General features: G+C 54.3%; 1 protein-coding gene across 7 annotated transcripts in view; it reads right to left on the bottom strand.

Annotated features, from left to right (window-relative positions):
* B3GAT1 (beta-1,3-glucuronyltransferase 1) overlaps positions 1-15,443 on the bottom strand; it is an 87,724-nt gene that overhangs the window by 42,350 nt on the left and 29,931 nt on the right. For 4 of the 7 annotated variants that reach the window (XM_064173083.1, XM_064173084.1, XM_064173077.1 and 1 more), the window contains 2 exons: positions 6,419-6,519; positions 3,353-3,744 (listed from right to left, as the gene is read on the bottom strand). The gene's annotated coding sequence lies outside the window, so the exon portion shown is untranslated. The other 3 variants (XM_064173082.1, XM_064173078.1, XM_064173079.1) reach the window with 3 other exon arrangements.

Raw genomic sequence — 15,443 nt, 5'->3', positions numbered from 1 at the left:
CTGACCAAGGCTTGCTGCATGCCCAGAACTCAGAGATGCTGCTGCTAAGCCCATGTGAAAAGCAGCCCTGGAAGCCAGGCAGCCTCTGGCACGCCTCACCCCCGCAAGACAAAAGGCAGTGATGCAAGAAAGGACCACCCCCTGCTGTCCTCGGGGTTCAACTCTGCCCACTGGGGTTTGTTTGAAGAAGAAAAAAAAACCAAAAACTGCTTGGGCACAACTCTTGTTTTCCTCCTTTGACCTAGCAGAAACAGAGCAAGGGCAGGGGAGGGCAAAGGCACTGCAAAAGGCAGGTCTCCATGAGCCACCGCAGCACGAACTGCAGCATTTGCCCTGGTGTCCCTCAGAAGTCTGTTCCTTTCATTTCCCAGGGCTTGTGCTGCTGCAACAGGAGGGTGCTGGAGATGAAAGGGGTAGCTGTGCTGGTTTCCTCTCAGAAAGCATTCCCCTGACCCCGAGAAGCCAACTGCACATGAGGGCAGAGCCTGTGCTCACACTTTGCTCCTGGAAGCCTGTTTGGGCAGCTCAGGGCAGCCCTCCCAGCTGCAGGTCAGAAAGGTGCAGCAGTTGTGAGCAGCCAGGGTCTGCACGCTGGGGAGCTGCCTGCTCCTCCTGCCTTGGCAGGTGCCCGACTGCAGGGTGAGGAACAGCAAGAGGCAGATCAACGCTGTGGGTTCGGCAGCATCGTTCTGCCTCTTGCTGCTTTTCCACTGCTTCTCCTAAGGGAAGTGGTGGATTCCATTGGGCAGTTCTAAGACGGCTTGACAAGGTGCTGGGCCAGCTCATATCGACTCTACTGTCACTTAGGAAGGTTGGATCAAATGATCCCTGAGGTCCCTTCCAACCTGGCATTCTGGGGTTCTGTGAGGAAAGAGCAAAGCCAGGAATTGCTGGAGCCTGATGGAGCTCTGTGAGGTACTGTCCCAGCAAGGACAAAGCCTCAGGAGAACAGAATCGCTCACCCCAGGGGCACTGCGTCAGGTCTGCGAAGCACACCAGGCGGCAGTCCCCTCCCAGGCCTGGGGCACCATCCCCACTCTGCATCCAGTCTCCATGACCTCCATGGCTCTGGAAACTCTGCAATGCCAACTAACAAGTGGGAAACCTCTCCCCCTCTCCTCCCTCCATCACCTCTGTGGATGCCCTCTCACTTTGCTGTCCTAGAGAATCAAAATGATGTGAGCCTTGGGTCCCCTCCTCTGCACCTTTCTTGGCTCAGCCTGGCTCGGAGGGAGGCAGCTCTCACTGAAGCTGTTCCTGCATTGCCCTCTGACTCCAAGTTCACAGTGCTGTGCAGAAGCTGACAGTGTTCCACCAGGACTACCCAGGGGAGGGTGCCAGGAGGGATTTATAACTCAGCTGTGTGAGATGGGCAAGCACCCAGAGCCAACAACATCCATTTCATTTCTCTTCCCCTGTTTTTCATATTCCCATACCTATTCAACCAGGACTACAAACCTGTTCATCAGGCAGCTTCCCACGCTGCTAGCATCCACTGTCCTGCTGGCTTTGGTTATTTCCAAAGCTCTTTGACCCCATCACAGAATTCACTCTCCTGGGAAAAATACCTTTTTTTTCTCTGTCTAATTACTCAGTTCCTTCACCACATCTTCCATATCCCTCAGTGCTTTGGAGCTGACACAGAAAATAGAGTTGAGTGCTACGTACAGGAAGAAGATATTTTGGCCTCTTTTCCCAAGTGCCTCCCATTTCCCTGCATCTTCTTGATCCCAGCTCTGTTGGGTAAGCCAAGCAGCAAGCCCAAACACTTTAATCTCGTGGCCAGATCTTGGCCAACTCATCCACGCTGCTGATCCAAGCACAGAGCAGGACTAACTACAGAACAAGGCAAGCAAGGTGACTTAGGAGACTCTCTTCATGTGAGCAGGGGTTACTCATGAACCCAAAGAACAGCCTGAAGCTGCCCTGTACATTCACTCAGCCTTCCTTCCGTGTTTATGGGCACACAAAACCAAACCCAACCTCACTCATCTGCACGAGCTGGTGACTCCTCACTCTGGGTGTTGAGGGGCACCAGCAACTTAGGTAAGTACACACACACATGCAGTAGATAAGTACAACAGACTGAATGGCCTCTTTCAGCCCCCAAGACTGGCCATAAGCTCCTTTGATATGCACACAAACTCTTACATCAGTGATGGCACACTGAGGCTTGTGACTTTATGGGCTGTGTGCCCATAAGTGGAGGAGTTTGTGACTACTTATTACCCAAGGAGCCAAAGCAAATGCTTCCTAACCCCATGCCAAAGCCCACCAAGAAGCTCACAGAGGCAAGGGGAGAAGGGCTGATGGGCAGCACAGAACAGAGCAGAGAACATGACAAAGGTAGTGAGGGACACTCAGGCAAGACCTCTGCTTGCTGGGATTAACCGGATATGGGCTCCACAGCAGAGAACATCAGCTTCTCCTCAGCTCTTTCCCAAACACCTGGGCTGAGCTACATTCCAGTACTATCTGGAGTTGTGCTTTTCAGTCTGACTGAGAGAAATTAACAGCTTCAGGGTCACAGATCAAGGAACAGAGTCAGAGAGAGGCCCAGCAGAGAAAAGGAAAGCATAATTTATGGACAGATTCATTGACTGCAATGGACTTTCTCCCCATAAACACTATTCTTTATCCCCACCCACTCCCACAACATAATATGACACAGAGATCACTCCTCAGATGGCAAAGCATGGCTTAGCCACCTCCTATTCCACCAGAAGATAGCCACTCAGAAAGCTTTTCCCTTTAAGCAGCCTCAAAGTTGGCTCTCAGCACTGCTGGCACGAATGAAAGGGATTTCAGTTCCCCCTTCTCCTAAATCCCTTCCCTTTCTGTTGTGAAAAGGCAGATGACGACCAAGGGAAGAGCAAAGCAACTCTGCTGCTCTCACCACCCTCCTGCTTCTCTGCAGGGATGCAGGGTGGGCTGGAAGGGTGCAGGGCCACTGTAGTCCCCACACAGCCTCCCCAGAGCCACGGCAAGCGCAGGAGCAGAGCCCGGAGCAGGTGCAGGTTGGGAGGACAAGGCTGGAAGCGCAGTGCTCCTGGAGGCGAGGCACAGGCAGCCCTCCCCCAACCCCAGCCAGCCCTCCCCAGGCAAAGCAGCTTGGTGCTTGTCCTCGGGCTCCCAGCCCGAAAGGAGAGGGTAGCGGTGGTGAAATAAAGCAGTGCCCAAGACAGCAGCCCCCGGGACCCATTCTGCATTCTTAGAACCCGCTGGGAGGGGCAGAACAGCCTCTCGCATCCTCCCGCCGCCTGCCCGCACACCCCCACGCACCCAGCCCGTGCAGAAAGGCTTCTGTCCTACTGGGCTCAGCCCTGCCATGGCTGCAAGAGGAAGGGGTTACCTTGTTCCTAGAGCCTGAGCCGCTTTTGCTCTCCATCGCGGCTGTGAAGCTGCTCCCATTCATGCTCTAATCCCTGGGAACAGAGGCACGATTCACAGCCGCTCTTCAGCCACCGGCGTGGGCTCCCCGCAGCAACGTCCTCCTCCTCCTCTCCTTCCTTTTTCCTCGTCTGTCGGGTCCGGATTTATTTATTTTATTTTATTTGCTGTTGTTTGGGTTTGTTTTTTCCCCTCTGTGCATTCTTCCTTAATCCGCGGCAGCAGCAGCCAAGCCTCTCCTGCGCTGCCTCTGCCTCCTCGTTCCGCTGCCCAGGAGAAGCGTTGGAGAGCTCCTTCCTCCTCCACTGCCTCTGTGGACCTCCGGATCCCCAGGTCTGCCTCTGCAGCGTGGCGCTGAGGGAAAGAAAGCGAGTGAAAGAGGGAGGGAGTGTGCAAACAGGGAGGAGGAGGAGGCCAAGAGGGTGCGGGAGGAAGAAGGCAGAGCGTGGCTGGCTGCTTTGTATCCAGAGCGGTGCCGACAGCCCCTTCCCTCCCCCCTGCCAGAGGAGGACCTGCGCTGCTAATGGTCTGTACCAATTTATTCCAGCCGGGCAGGGGCACTTCTCCCTGCGACGGGAGGAAAAGGCAGGGAAGGCTTCGCGATGGCCCCTCAAGGAATTGGTTCCTGCTCCACTCACTCCGCGGCACCGCCAGCCGCAGGCTTGGGGAGATGCTCTCCTAGCTCAGCAAGGGAAGGGAAAGCGTGGGGCTGGGAAGGGCTGGGTGCGAGGGAAGGGTCTGGCTGGAGAGGAGGCTCAGCAGCTCCGAGGGAAAGCAGTGACTATATGCCAGGGGGAATGCAAGGTTCCCCTCCAGCCCTCTACATCCACACTTCAGCTCTCGGCACCCCCCCCTCCTCACCCTGCATGCCTGCATGTCCAGAGTGATGGCTCCCGAGCCGAGTGCCCCCTTGGGCTTTGCAAGCAGTGGGCAGCACTCTTTAGATCCACGCAGCTCCCCCTCTACCTGGCACCATGTCTTTCCGTGGCTGCACTTAGCCAGCCCTACCCAAGCAGCAAGGCGTCCCCCACCTCCTCCCTGGCAGCTGCCTGAGGGTCCTGGCACTGGGTAAAGGCCAGCAGGAATGTACCTTCCTCATGGGATGAAGGCTCTGGGTGTGACTAGTGCTGCCTCTAACGTACTCAACTGCACCAAGCCCAGTGGGCAGACAAGGCACTTCTGTGACCTCTAACAATGCAGCAGGACCCCAGGGATACTCCTTTCCCTCTGGGGACTGCCTGGAGGTCACAGGGCTGGAAGGGACTGAGGAGCAAAGACGCTATCTGCTGATACTGCCCTTTAACAGTTAACCCAGGCAGGGCTGACTCATGCTCAGCAGCCGATCTCTCTGAGCTGGCTGAACTCCATGGTACCTGTGTCTCTGAATGTCACACCCGCAGCTGGACAGCTTAACATGAGCCAAAAGTCAGTCCTGGGGTTGGGGCAAGCTGCTTTCTACCTGTCCTGCCACGGCTGCCTGCTCCCCTGCTTCTAGCCTGGTCAGCTCCCCACACACACCACCACTCTTCCACAGTGGGCATGAACCAGATCCACAGCTCCAGCTAGTCCCTTGTTACACCCCCTCTTCCAGATCTGGTAAGGTTACAGCGCCATGGTAACCTGTAGGCATAGACAGATCTCTTTGTGCTTTACCAGAGGGGGAACAACAAAGGAAAAACACAACCTTACAGCTCCTCTGGAAGGCTTCCGTGCTCAGGGAGCTGAGGGCTGCACTGTGGAGCAGCCTCAGTGATCTTCACCACTGATTCCCAGCATCTTCACTGGGCTCTTGTTTCAGACCTAGAGCACTCAGACCTGTTTTAACATCGTGGCAGCAGAGATGTCTGCTGGAACTCAAAACATCACCCACAAGTTAGCAAGCATCAAGCCAAACTGACAAACCCAAGCTGCACCATCACAGTGCAAAGCAAAGCGGGCACCAAGCTGCTGCCTCAGGTGGGTTTTGGACAAGATGACCTTTGAGGGTCTCCTCCAATCTGTGATTCTGTGCATTGAGCTTTGCTGACACTGGCAAGCTCTGCCCTGGACAAACCAGGGAGGTGACACCTCCAGGACTGTGCTGAAGGCCTGTACACAGAAAGAGGTGCTCAAAAGGAGGGGCTTTGGAACAGCCTCTCCCCTCAACACTGCACCTACTCTGTGAAAGAGGAAGGATTCATAGATTCATAGAATGGTTTGGGTTGGGAGGAACCTCAAAGACAATCTTGCCATGGGCAGAGACACCTCCCACCAGCACAGGCTGCTCAAGGTCTCATCCAACCTGGCCTTGAACACTTCCAGGGTGGGAGCAGCCACAGCCTCCCTGGGCAGTCTGTGCCCGTGTCTCTCAGGAATTTCTTCCTCATCTCATCTCATCTCATCTCATCTCATCTCATCTCATCTCATCTCATCTCATCTCATCTCATCTCATCTCATCTCATCTCATCTCATCTCATTCTCCCCTCTTCCAGGGGATTTCCCTCAAAGCCATTGTCCCTCATCCTGTCACTCCAAGCCCTTGTCCAAAGTCCCTCCCCAGCTCTCTTGCAGCCCCTTCAGGTACTGGCAGGCAGCTCTAGGGTCTCCCTGGAGCCTTCTTTTCTCCAAGCTGAACAATCCCAACTCTCTCAGCCTGTCCCTGTAGGGGAGATTCTCCAATCCTCTGATCATCTTCATGGCCTCCTCTGCACTCACTCCAACAGTTCTACTTGCTTCTTGTGCTGGAGGCACCAGAGCTGGACACAGCTGATGACGATGATGTAGGAGGTCTGGCAGTGCAGAGTGCCTCATGCACAGCCAGAGGCAGCTCAGCTGGGCTAGCCTCTGCTCTGCCACCTCCTCTGCAGAACGAGGCACTTCTTGCCATCAAAGGCAACGTGGCCTGGTTTTGTCCTTGCTCTCTTTTTCTGCAAGCACCTAGGGAGAGATCAGCTCCAAAGCTACCTGCCTGGGAGCTATGTGCCAGCTCAGCTGTGCCGAGGGTTTCACTGAACCCTCAGTTTATTAGAGATGCTTAACGTCCACTTACATCAAGAGGCTGGTTCAGACTCAGCATTCTTCCAGCATGTCCCAAGCCACCTGCTGGGATGGCATTCAGGAGATGGACGAGAAGGAAATGTCCCTGGGGGCCTATTGCAAGAGATAGGAAAGGGCACATTCATTAACTATTTCAGGGCCAGGCAAGAGAGGGGAAAGCAAGGGGAAGAGACATCAAAATGCTCCTGCCACCAAATGGAAAGCTAAAGCCTCAGAGGGCAGGGGGAGGAGATGTGCTGCACCTGAGACTGGGAAAGATGATGGGTGAGCAGTAACCTTTCAGGCTCAGCCTTGCATCCGTGTCTCTGAGGACTCTCAAAGGTGAATGGCAGTGGGACAAGCATCAATGAAGCTCAGGAGGGACACAGACACATACAGAGAGTCATTGCTGCACCCTTGCTCTGCCCTCCCAACTAACGATTCCAGCCTGACTCACTCAGAGCTCCTCTCAGTGATCAGCAGCGGAACAACGGCGCAAAGATTGCTGCTCTGACGTTTCCAAGGTTGTCCCTTTGACCCTCATCAGAGCAACTTGTTTGCATGTTGGGCACTGAGTGTGCCACATTTGCCAGAGCCAGATTCCAGGAGAGGGCAAACCTTCCAGCAAGAGGGGTACGGGAGAAGGGGCTCAGGCAATTAAAGAATTACAGAGCTGTCAAGATACCTTTGAGATCAAGTCCAACCACTTCTCTGAAGCTCACAATCCCACCACTAAGACTCTGCCACTAAACCATGTCCTTAAGCACCACACACAGCCTTTAAATCATAGAATCATAGAATTGTTGCAGTTAGAAATGCCCTCTGAGATCACTGAGTCCAACATCAACCCAACACCACCAAGATCACTAAACCCTGTCCCACAGTGCCATGGCCACAGGCTTCTTCAACACCTCCAGGGATGGGGACTCCACCATCTCCCTGGGCAACCTGTTCCAAGTCCTGACCACTTCTGCAGCAAAGAAATCTCCCTCATCTCCAACCTAACCCTCCCCTGGCACAGTTTCAGGCCATTTCCTCGCCTATCACCTGAGACTAGGGAGGAGCCCAACCCCCACCTCACTGTAACCTTGCAGGGAGCTGCAGAGAGCAATGAGGTCTCCTCTCAACCTCCTCCACACTAACCCCCCCAGTCTCCTCCAGCCCTGTTCTCCAAACCCTTCCCCAGCTTTGTTGCCCTTTTCCATCGCTTCCCTGGGCAGCCTCTCCAGTGCTTGATGACCCTCCCGGAGGACCTCAGGACACAGGGGGTTAGGCTGTTTGCCTGGACTCCAGGGCGCTCCAGAGAATTCCAGTCTGAAGCAGGCAGCAGGGCTGTTGACAGCAGCATATATAAACAGAGCAGCATTTCCACCCTCCCTCCCCCTTCTTATTATAGCACAGAACACCCCGAGTAAAACACACACCACCACACAAGAAGGCACTGTCAAAGGAAAACAAAGCCCTGAGCGTGCACGCAGTCACACACACACACAGAGATACCCTTCTGGAGGACCCAGCAGACACTCAATACCTTTAAATATTAATGCTCTGCTCCTGGCTGGGTTTACGTAAGGTTGATTACCACAGGACTGGAGGCACACCAAAACCTCAGCTAGATGCTCACAGCCTGATGTGCTCTGTCTGCCCCAGCCGTGCCAGAGCCTGCTCCTTGCCTCCCTGACTGTGCTCTGTCTCCCAGTTTCAGACTCGGAAGCCAGGCACAGCAGCAGAGCAGGGGCAGACACACTCCCACCAGGCTGCTTTTCTTCCCTTTCCCTTTCCCAGGAGGTGGCAGAGCTGCAGCTCCCTTTCCCCCTCATCCCCCTGCTCGCAGCTCACCATCTGGCACTGTCAGGAGGATCTCTGCTTGGAGCCGCTGCAGCCAGGCACAGACACGAGTGAAGCCTCTCCCTAGCTGAACAATAGCCTCGTTAGCTGGGGCAGCACAGGGCAAAGGGGTGAGCAGGAGGGCAAAGCCTCAGCACACTGCAGGGTATGTTCCAGAGGGCAGGGGCAGGCACAGGCACGGTGCTGGGCTGCTAGAGCAGCCCTCAATTCCCCAGCCCACCTGGCTGGCTGCCTCCCCTGCTACCCCAGCCATGAGTTACAGATTGCATTGGGTTGGAAGGGACACTCAAAGATCATCTTGTTCAACCCCCCTGCAGGCAGCAGGGACATCTCCGACCAGAGCAGGTTGCTCAGGGCCCCATGAAGCCTGACCTGGAATGTCTCTAGAGATGGGTTCTCAGCTACCTCTCTGGGCAACCTGAATCACTTCCCTCACCACCTTCATTGTACAGAACTTCCTCCCCTGCTCCTGTTTCAAATCACTGCCCTCATCCTACCCCCACAGGCCCTTCTGAACAGCCCCTCCCCAGCTCTCCTGTAGGTCCCCTTCAGATACTGAAATGCTTCTCTAAGGTCACCCCAGAGCCTTCTCCAGGTCTCAAACCCACATCTCTGGACAACCCATTCCAGCATTTCACCACTCTCACTGTAAAGAACTCCCTCCAGCAGCTGTCTTCTTTCTGGCCACAGGTAACCTCGGGCTCCCTGGGAGCTTCCTGAGTTTGTAGGCTGGGCTGCAATCATCAAACCCCTGTGCAGCTAGAATCGAGATACAGCTATCTGCAAAGCAGGCCAAGGAAAGAGATGGGCCAGGCTTTGAAAGGAGCTCTTCAGAGCCAAGCCTGACACTAGGAAGGGAAAGGGCTTTGTTTGTTTGCAGGTGAGAGGGACCTAAGACTTTTGGAGAGGCTACAGAGAAAAACATCTCCGTTTGCTGCTTTGGCAGCCTAAGACAATTGGATAGTGAAAAGCTGGAACATGTGCCCCAAGGGTATGCTTGAGACATTCCAGGTCAGACTTGCTGGGGTCTTGAACAGCCTGATCTAGCTGGACATGTCCAATCTCCCTCCACCGAGCAGGGACAAGATGGCCTTTGGGGGTCCCTTCCAACCAATGCATTCCATGATTCTGTGATTCCCCTTCTTCCCACAGGAGGAATGAGCAGTAGCTGCTCATAACCACAGACCAAACTAACCACTCATCACCTTTCCATGCAACAAAGCCCCTCAGCTTATTTACGGTGCTCAGTTTAAGCTCCACTGTTTGGAACAGAACTTTGCTCCTGCTCTGGCTGACATACGCATGTTGGACAGAAGGATCCTCCAGCAAGCACCCACCAGCCCCAGAGTTACTGTCCAAGGGGCAAAGAGAGGCCAACAGATCGGGTATGGGGGAAAACTCCTTTACAGGCTGCCCAGGGAGGTGTGGAGTCACCATCCCTGAACGTGTGCAAGAGACATATGGACAAGGCACTTCAGGATGTGGTTTCAGGCAGTGGTGGTCTTAGGTTGATGGTTGGACTCGATGGTCTTACAGGTCTTTTCCACCCAACCCAACTCTGAGATTCTCAGATTCACACAGAAGCCAAATGCCAGAGCTAACCCCTGCCCTGGCAGCACTGCCTGTCTGCAGCTGGCTCCCCCCAGCTCCCCTGCATGCATGGAGGACATCTGCACACCCCGAGGTGTGGATTCAGTATGCCCTCAGGGTGCTTCACAGGTAGATGCAAAATGCATTTAGGAACTGGTCAGGGCAAGCCTCGGGGAGAGCAGAATTCAAGCCCTGGTGATCCAGCAGCAGGTGGTGCTCTCCCCTTCAAACGAGGAACGAGCTCCGCCCCAGGCTGGCATCGCACCGCTGGCGCTCCCTCCAGAGAAGACAGCTCGGCTTGGCACAGCACACCTCTTGGCACACCTCGGCTCGGCACAGCACCTCTCTTCGCTGCGCTGCCCAGACTAGCAGAGGCTGCACCCGCTGAGGGCCCAGGGAAGCAGAGGAGCTCCTCGGGACAGTGGTGCTGCTTGAGGCCACAGAACCACACAACTCTAGAGGCTGGAAGGGACCTCCAGAGATCACCGAGTCCAATCCCCCCCTGCCAAGAAGGACCCCTCAGGGTAGTTCACACAGGAAGGCATCCAGGTGGGTTTGGAAAGTCTCCAGAGAAGGAGACTCCAGAGCCTCTCTGGGCAGCCTGCTCCAGGGCTCTGTTACCCTCACTGTAAGGAAGTTTCTGCTCATATTGAGGTGAAACCTTCTCTGTTGCAGTTTGTATCCACTGCTCCTTGGCTTATTGCTGCTGAGCACCCAAACGAGATTTGCCCCAGCCATGACACCCACCCCTCAGATATTTGAATGCATTGATCAGATCTCCTCTCTGCCTTCTCTTCTCCTGCCTAACCAGCCCCAGGCTGTGGAAGAAACTCTTCATGTGCTAAAGAGCCATTGCAGGTAAACCTGACTCAGGAGAACATCTAAAGGAAATCGCTGGGAGCTGGCAGGAGTGATTCAATAACCCCTGGACTCCCTGTCCAGCTACAGCCTCCCTCTGTACGACCTCCTGGTCGTTCTCTTGGCCAAGGTCCAAGGCTGAAATTGTTCCGAGACCAGAGCAACCCAGCCGGTGCTGAATCACCCAGACCCAACTGCTCTCTGGAGGGTAATTTATTGGGAAGCACCCTGTTAGCAAGCAAACACAAAGAGCCACCCAGCTCTCCACACTGCCTTGTCATGGAGCCACCCAACCCTCCATACACAGGGCATAAACTCTGGGCTGTGCTCTTGGTGCCACAGCTTGAGACCAGAACAGAGGAGAGGGAGCAAGAACCTGCAGGCACCACTGCAATCAGTGCTGGGTCTCTTGGTATGTTAAGTGAGACATCTCCAATGGGTACTTGCAGATAACAGAGGTCACAGAACTTTTCTGGGGTTTAGGGCTCAGAGTTATCAGCACATCCAAGTTGAATGCCTGCACCTCGCAGAGCCACAGAACGGTAAGGATTGGCAGAGACCTCTGGAGATCACTGAGTCCAAAGCAGGGTCACTTACAGCAGGTGACACAGAACACATCCAGATGGGTCTTGAAAGTGTACAGAGAAGGAAACTCCACAGCTCTCTGGGCAGCTGGCTCCAGGGCTCCAGCACCTCACAGCAAAGAAGCTTCTACAACTACCTGAAGGGTGGTTGTGGCCAGGAGGAGGTTGCTCTCTTCTCTCAGGTGGCCAGCACCAGAACAAGAGGACACAGCCTCAAGCTACGCCAGGGGAGATTTAGGCTTGAGGTGAGGAGAAAGTTCTTCACTGAGAGAGTCACTGGACACTGGAATGGGCTGCCCGGGATGGTGGTGGAGTCACTGTCCCTGGAGCTGTTCAAGGCAGGATTGGACGTGGCACTTGGTGCCACGGCCTAGCCTTGAGCTCTGTGGTAAAGAGTTGGACTTGATGATCTATGAGGTCTCTTCCAACCTTGGTGATACTGTGATTCTCCCCATGCTGAGGTGGAACCTTCTGGGTTGCAGTTTGTGTCCATTGTCCCTTGCCTTATCACAGCACACCACCAGAAAGAACCTGGCCCTTTCTTCTTGCCCCCCACCCTACAGGTATTTCTAAACATTGGTCAGATCTCCTCTCAGCCTTCTCTTCTCCAGGCTGAGCAGCCCCAGGGCTCTCAGTCTTCCCCTATCACACAGATGTTCCATCAGCCTCACAGCCTCCACTGGAGACATTTCACAGAGTCACAGACCCATGCAGGCTGGCAAAGCCCCTCAGGAGCACCAAGTCCAACCTAGAACCCTGCACCACACCCAAACCACCCTGAAACATATCCAGGGTTGGTGACTCCAGCACCTCCCTGGGCAGCTCATTCCAGGCCCTGAACACTCTCTCCAGGAAAAACTCTTTCCTAATGTCCAATCTAAACCTCCCCAGCCTCAGCTTGAGGCCATTCCCCCTTGCTCTGTCTCCAGCTACCTGTGAGCAGAGCCCAGCAGCAGCCTCTCCACAGTTTCCCTTCAGGTAGCTGTAGACAGCAGTGAGGTCACCCCTCAGCCTCCTCTTCCTCACACTACCCATCCCCAGCTCCCTCAGCCTCTCCCTTATCATGGTAGCCACATACCGATGCATGCTCTGCCCCATTCCCTGCCTGGATGGCCTCACATCTTCTACCTCTGCCCTGCCAGGCAGCTTCGGATCTTACAGAGAGAGAAGTTCCTGCATGAGCAGCCTGTGCCACTCTGGGACTGCAGCACAATGGACTGATAAAGCAAGGCACAGAGGCACGTAAATAATCACAGCATCTCAGATGTCCCAAGATCACATAAGCAATTTAGACTCTTTTTCTGGTGTGCCCTGTTTATAAATATTCATTTCAGAGCTCTTTTACACCCCTCCTCCTCACAGAGCTGTTCCTGCCCCCTCAGCACCTTTGTAGCCCTTTGCTCTCCACCAAACCTCTGTTCTGCTTGAACTGGAGAGCCAGAAGTGGACACAGTATTACAGACATGGCCTCACCAGGCCAGAGTAGAGGGGGATGAGAACCTCCATTGCCCTGCTGGCCACACTCTACTTGCTGCACCTAGGATGCTCTTGGCCTCGTTGGCCACCAGGACACATCGCTGGCTCATGGTCACCCTCTTCCCTGCTAGAAACCTCTGACTGGAGACCCTTACATGGCCAACATGGGAATGGCATCACCCCAGCAGGGTTTTCCCAGCTGCCACTCCCCAGAACCACTTGGATTTGTACAGAAGCATTGTGCTCACGCCTGGGCAGGAGGAATTAGTATGCAAACACAGTGATAAATCCTCTGATGTGCACATTTATGTTTTCATCATGTAGTTAATCAGGAAAGAGTATGTTCAGTTTAGCTACAGCTCCAGACTCTGCCTCCATAATCCAAATCCCAGAAGGGCCTTATAAACCCATAATCTGCAATGCAAAAACGGCAAAGCATATGGGAGTGTCTATAGATTTTCCAAATCACCTGTGCCCTAATTTAATATGAATAACAATTAGTTTACTCTTATCAGTTAATTGTGCCCCTTGCGGATTCGGCGACGCTGCAGCTCCTCACCGAGCGCCTTTGTCTGAGCAAACTCTAATTACACTGCCTGGCCCGGCCCAGCCCAGCCCTACCAGCAGCTCTGGCAGCAAAGGTGAGATTGCTGCGCAGCAAAAGCCCCATCAGAGCTAGCAGCAAGGAGGGAGTGAAGCATCCTGCTGGAATCAGGGAACTAAATGAAAGCAGTGTGGGGTTAGCAGGAAGTCTTCCGCCAGTCCCCCCAGCGCGACGACAGCAGCAGCGACAGAACTTCTTGGGTTCCAGTTGGAGTCCATTGCCTCTTGTCCTAGCACAGGACATCACTGAAAAGTGCCTGGCCCTTTCTTCTTCTTGCCTCACACCCTTCAGATGTTTGTAGGTGTTAATAAGATCCTCTCTAGCCTTCTCAACTCCAGACTAACCAGCCCCAGGGCTCTCAGCCTTTCCTCCTCACACAGCTGTTCCAGTCCCTTCAGCATCCTCAGAGCATCTGTTGGGCACTTTCCACCATATCCTTGTCCCTCCTCGACTGGGGAGCCCAGAACTGGACACAATACTCCAGCTATGGCCTCATTAGAGCAGAACAGGGGAGAAGAGCCTCTCCTGGCCTGCTGGCCACATTCTTTCCAAGGCATCCCAGGAGACCATTGGCATTCTTGGCCACAAGAGCACATTGGTGTCCCATGGAGAACTTACTGTCCATTAAGACTCCAGGGTGCTTCCCCATGGAGCTGCTTTGCAGCAGGTCAGCCCCTAACCTGTCCTAGGCCATGGTGCTGTTCCTCCTCAGGTGCAGGACTCTACACTTATCCTTGCTGAACCTTCATGAGGTACTGGAGTACTGCATCCAGTTCTGGAGCCCCTGTTACAGGAGGGCTATGGAGGTGCTGGAAGGTGCCCAGAGAAGGGCCACAAGGATGAGCAGAGGGCTGGAGCTGCTCTGCTGTGAGGAGGGACTGAAGGAGTTGGGGCTGTTCAGTTTGGAGAGCAGAAGGCTCACACACACAGACTCTCCCAGTGCCTGGTGATCCATCCTGCACTGCAGACACCAGCTACACCAGTTAATGCACCAGCAAGCTGTCTGTGAGCTCGGGACACACACTTCCTTATCAAGGCTCAGAAGTCCCCTTGTGAATTGGAAAGCAGCAGCTAGAGGAGGGCTGTGTTTCTGCTTCCATTTCAAACTCTGCAGGGCTTTGCACACACAGAGGCCATCGACTGCAGTTATTCCATCACCTTGGCAGCAGAGTGCTGCTTTTGCACGGTAGAAGATGCAGGCTACAGACCCTTTGGCAGAGCTGAAGGAGCAAGCCTGCAGCGCCGCAGATAAAGCCTCTACTGGTAGGAATCTTCCCAAGCCACTTGATCCAGCCCAGGAGTGGAGAGGCACTGCCGAGGCAGGATTAGGTAGGTGTCCAAGCCACAGAGGATGTGCAACTCCCACTAGAGATGCTGAGAGCTCCAGAATGCTGCTGCTGCTCTCTCCCTAGACAACTGCTACCACCTTGGGGATCACAGAATCACAGCATGGATTGGGTTGGAAGGGACATTAAAGATCATCCAGTTCCAACCCCCTGCCATGGGCAGGGACACCTCCCACTAGCCCAGGTTGCTCAAGGCCTCACCCATCCTGGCCTTGAACACGTCCAGGGGGTGGCGGCAAAATATTTCCACAGGAGTCTGCACTGGGATTCAGTGCAGATATTTGCTTCCCCTCCACAGCACAAGGAGGTCCTGCAGCTCCAGGGGGTGGCGGCAAAATATTTCCACAGCAGTCTGCACTGGGATTCAGTGCAGATGTTTGCTTCCCCTCCACAGCACAAGGAGGTCCTGCAGCTCCTTTTCCCAAGTAACTAATGACAGGACGAGTGGTGATGGCCTCAAGCTACACCAGGGGAGGTTTAGGTTGGACACTAGGAACAATTTCTTTGCAGCAAGAGTGGTCAAGGATTGGAACAGACTGCCCAGGGAGGTGGTGGAGTCTCTATCCCTGGAGGTGTTCAAAGCAAGCGATTATGTGGCACTTTGGGACACGGCCTAGTGGTTGTGGAGGTGTTAGGTAGAAGATTGGACTCGATGATCTTAGAGGTCTTTTCTAGCCTTAGTGAGTGGATGATTCTACAGCTCCTGCCCTTGCAGCTCTCAGAGCAGGTGTA

This window comes from Pogoniulus pusillus, chromosome 38, assembly GCF_015220805.1.
Source record: "Pogoniulus pusillus isolate bPogPus1 chromosome 38, bPogPus1.pri, whole genome shotgun sequence".
Taxonomy (NCBI): domain Eukaryota; kingdom Metazoa; phylum Chordata; class Aves; order Piciformes; family Lybiidae; genus Pogoniulus; species Pogoniulus pusillus.
This window is presented reverse-complemented; position numbering and strand designations above follow the sequence as displayed.